Below are 5,152 nucleotides of genomic sequence, written 5' to 3'. Positions count from 1 at the left end.
GATATAAAAACCTCTATTAACTGAAATTATTTACCTGAATTACTTTTAGACGAAATTCAACCAGATAACAAAGTATTTGTTTCAATTCGAAAATCCAAATAAAGTTGTCCAAGCTCGGTAAAATATCAAATTAATTAATTAGCGTCGACTCCGTCCGATCGACAGCTATGAAGTAGCAATTCTTGGCATGAAAGCAAACGTTTGAAATTTATGAACGTAACTTGTTATCAACGAAAACGAGAATGGAGAAAAAGGTTTAAGCGCGCTATCAAGTTAAGCTGACTACTGACCCAAAAGTAATTTTTTGACGTACTTTCTTTATTAGTTAAATAACAATAATTTAAGCAGATATTGGATATTTTCTACACAGTTACTCTTATTGTTTCTATTCAAATGCTTGTGCACAAAGGCAAGCTTGACCACTATATCATTTCCCAGCCTATTTCGAATCATACACTAGCAAAAGTTGACCACATGAGTGGTAAGACAAACTGGAGTTCTGGGAAAAACTTAAACTGAAATATGCCAAAACCATGATTGTTTTTAATACTAGGTCTGTTCTAGTTATGTTTCCTAAACTATTTCTTGGAACATTTTTTTAAATAAAAATAAACACTTGATTTTAATCAAATGATTTTTTTTTAAAAATCGCTTCATTTGAATTCAACTGATTTAAATCAAACAACCCTGAATAATAATATTGGATAGAGGTGCCTTCAGCACCGCAATGGCCGATGGAGGGTAGCCGGGACCCTTTAAAGATTGATAAGCGCATGCGCACGTGTCACAAAAAAATTAAAAATAAATATAGCTTCAAACACGTAAGGTCTCAGTGAGCCGGTAGCCCAGTGGTTTCGGCGGTTGTATTGTGGAGTCAATGGTTGTGATATCAAACCCAATTGAAGGTTCCTCAAAATGTTATTTCATTATTATGTCGGAATTATATTAATTTGGTGAATATCTATGCATTTCAGTTAAAATATTGTGAAATTCTTGGAGTAATTATAAAAATGACAGAATTTAAGTTAAATTTTGATTTTGTTTATTTCCACTTGGTGGTAAATGGTTTCCTTGGAAAAAGAAATAAGTTAAATTTTGATTTTGTTTATTTCCACTTGGTGGTAAATGGTTTCCTTGGAAAAAGAAATAACAAATAACTATGAAAATTGTTTTAAACTAAGAAATCCATATGCTATTCACCTTTTCTAGAAATTTTCAGGTGTTTTCAGTTTCTCTTTTTCTTTTTACCCTCTTGCTCTTTTTTTCACACATTGGCGTCAAAATGGTTTTCAACCAAGAAAACCATATCCTACCCTCTTTTTCCGGAAATTATCAGGTGCTTTTAGTTTCTCTTTTTCTTTTGCCTTATCTTTTTACCTGTTTCCTGTCTTTTTTCGCACATTGGTGTTAATGTACTTCTCTAAAATGTTTAAGAAAATTTCTGAAATATTAATTTCTCCTCAAAATTTCGTTTGCACAGTCATACATAAATTTCCAAAAATATTTCAATCTAAAAAAAATGTCGAGTTCTTCGAAGACAACTTCATCTTCGGAGGAAGAAACTTTGGTAGCCGAAGCTGACCTTATAACTGCTTTTGAAATACACGATATGTGTAAAAAAATTGAAAAACGATAAGAGAAGTTGGGAAACCAAAATAAACCTCTCCGAGCCGAGACTTTCTAAACACAGGTCCACCAGCCAATGAGAAAAACCGGAAATACATAGTTCAAATTGGCGAAATATTGCCAAGGTCTTTAGCAAAGGCTTAAGCGTTTAACAATTTCCTTTGTATCCTCAATAATTCTAATGAGGACCTAAAATGTATCACTGAAGGGTGGATAGAACTTTCGGCTCACTCTGAACCGTTAACACCTCCTATAAGAGGAAGCGAAACAAGGTCATTTCTAGTTTAAATCTAGGGTATCTTATTTCACTGACCCAATCGTTTCAACACTTGTGGATATATGAAGAATTAACATCCATATTATCAAATGATTATAAAAAATGCGTTTACACTATATATAAATGTAGTAAAGCTTAATTTATAAGTTAACACCAAATTTGAAATGTTAATATCAAAAGATGTTCTTGGAATATTAAGATGAAACAGAGTTTTATAGCTGCACAACTACTAAAAGAATCGTAATGCCGAAAAAAATATTTAAAATATTTCCATTTAATATTCTGCAAAAAGGAAATATTATTGTTTTGTAAGAGATCTTATCATCCTACTCGCTTTATATTAACTTTGATATGCGTGTAGCGTTTCGATTCGGATGCAATCTTCATTACTCGTTCTATATAAATTCTCACTTGTGTCATTACATAGAAATAAGTTTATCTTAAATAAATAATTTAATATAAATATAAATGATATTAATTGTTTTAATCGCCGGTAAATAACTTTAAAAATAGTTAAATCGTTTAAAATAAAGTTGTTCCTATTATCTTTCGAAACTTTGCTAATATTGACGTTTAAAGTGAAGGGTACCCCTCTTGCCCGCTTTTGGGAAATTTTGGGATATATATATACGATTCGTTTCCATTATAATAATAGATAAAAACGCATTCGCGTGAACCGATGGTGGAAGCCCTGCCATTGGGAGACTAGACGTTTCTCGTAACCCTAGCCGAACGCCGTGTATATCTTGGAACCAAACGATAACGAAGGAAATGTAGCCAGAATGTACTGACTGGCGTCCATGTGGAATGGACAAAGATCTGAAGATGGTGGTGCATAGAAGCTGGTGTCAATGTGGAATTGACGAAGAACAGAAGATGGTGGTGCATAGAAGCTGGTGTCAAGGTGAAATTTGACGAAGAACAGAACATGGTGGTGCTTGGAAGCCAGCAAGTACAGACTAGTGTCCATGTGGAGTGGACGAATACCAAAACTGGTGGTGTGGGAACTCCAGTAGAATAGCCAGCGGAGACAACACAATTTTCCAAATTTCTGTGAACTGTCAATGCAGTCCGGAAATTGGGAACACGTTTGCTCCGATACGCAAACTGCGAACGCGGTCACGTGGGGTGTGACAGACACACACACACCCACACGTCCAGTGCAATACCTCTCCGAGACGTCATCGTCACTCGGAGAGGTAAAAAAACTCTTTCTTTGAGAGATCAAAGTTGAGTTTTACTATGTGTACAACGTCATCCCGCAGATGTGTCGCGAGAACTTTACATCTTGACAAAGACTTTTGTGGACTGGCAAAATGTTTGTCGACAGGTCGCCTATGACGCGGTCCATCGCCGGAATGAAGTGATTCGTGGGGTTGGAAAAACAGTGGAAGTCGATGAATCCAAATTTGGAAAAAGAAAGTATAATAGAGGAAAAAGAGTGAAGGGACAGTGGGTCCTAGGAGGAGTCGGGGAAATTTTTTATGGTGCCAGTGGAGAAAAGAGACGGCGCTTCACTGGTTCCGATACTGAAGAACTGGATCCTTCCTGGTACTACAATCCACACGGACTGTCAGAAATCTTACGATAAATTAGAACAGGAAGGATTCCAGCACTATACAGTGAACCAGTCGAAAAACCTCAGAGATCCATTGATTACCAGTAAAATAAGTTATTTCAACGGAAAACAGTAACGGAACGTTGTTTTTTCTTAAGCATGCCTTAAAGTTTCAATTAAAAAGAAAAATTAATATCTGTGCCTTAAGTCAAGTGATAACCTTCGTCTTATCGAAACTTTTTTAAGTCTTGGTTCTAATCAAGACATTTTTGATTAATATCTGCAACTTCAGTCTTAATTGCTAATTAATTTATTTTAATGTTGAAACTGGGGTTGATTTTAGCATTACCAAAAAGGCAACCGTCATTGAAGAGATGTACACGAAAAATAGGGCGCCAAGGTCTCCGAGAGACGACTTTGAAAACTTCAAGCTCTGCTTTGTCTTGAGGTATTTTGAACAAGCGTTCTCGTTCAGATGATAGTTGGCTCTGATTTGATGTCCAGTCTCCCAAAAGTTCATTAGTCTGTCGCGTAATGAAAATGTCAGCGAATGATCATTTTACCAATCCAATGATATTGTCTCTTACCTTAGATTGATCAAGTCCTTCAATGCTTTCGAAGATGTATTAGACAATTGGAAAGCGGAGGCGGCCGACAAGAAACTATTTCTACCGTAATGCAAAGTTTTTCCCGCTCTGTAATTTCGAAGGCACATGTATTCGAAATGCTGAACGGAGCCAATGTAGACGGCGTTCCTTTCATTGCGCACGTCGTCGCTGTCTCCGTTTCTTTGGTTGAATTTCTTGAACCTTCTTTCGTATTCTAACAGAACGTCTTTACGGTATTCCTGAATACAAAGAAAATTACTTAAAATAATAAGAAAAGGAAGGTATATAAGCCCCTTCACTTTTTGGTTTTTTTAAGTAATTTCTGGTTATTAAGTGATAGTGGGAAGGCAACCATTAGAATCAAAAGATACAAGGGGAATGCTCTGGTTGAGTGTTTGCGCACTCTCAGATCCAAAACGCCTACAACGCAGGCGCTAAAAAGCAAGATGGAAGGCAGAGTTTTACCCCCGTGCCTTTCCCTCTTAGACTCGTCAAAAGGGTGTATATCCGGTCTCATAATCGGGAAGCCTTCATATGAGCAGTTCCCTTATGAGCGGATTTCATAATAGCGGTCTTCATAACAACAGTTCTCTAAATAGCGGTTCCCGAAATGGCAGTTCACCCATTACAGTAATTACCGATACAGCGGTTCTCGTAAACGCGGCGTACCGTTACAGCAGTTCTCTAAAGAGCGGAAAAACAGATATGCGAAAACTATAGTTGTTTATTACGGTGTAAGCTGGCCCAGCTGGGTTATATGAACTCAAAAAGAACTAGGTCAGATATGGATAGTTTGGTTAGGTTAAAGTTGATTATTTCAACTAAATAGTATTAGGTCAGGTTAGGTTAGGTTTTTTTCGTTTGGTTAGATTTAGGTTAGTAATATTTTGGAATTGGTGTAACAATGTTACGCCTTTTCCAAAAAATTACTGTTTACAATTATCAACTTATGAAATAAAATAACCTTTCTCGAATTATAATATGCCTTTTCCAAAAAATCACTGTTTACAATTATCTTCTTTCGGAATAAAATAACCTTTCACGAATTATGATATGGCTTTTCCAAAAAATTACTGTTTACAA

This window comes from Phalangium opilio, unplaced genomic scaffold (genome assembly GCF_054372755.1).
Source record: "Phalangium opilio isolate 3A_F unplaced genomic scaffold, DU_Popi_V2 ptg000032l_1, whole genome shotgun sequence".
Classification (NCBI taxonomy): domain Eukaryota; kingdom Metazoa; phylum Arthropoda; class Arachnida; order Opiliones; family Phalangiidae; genus Phalangium; species Phalangium opilio.
This window is presented reverse-complemented; position numbering follows the sequence as displayed.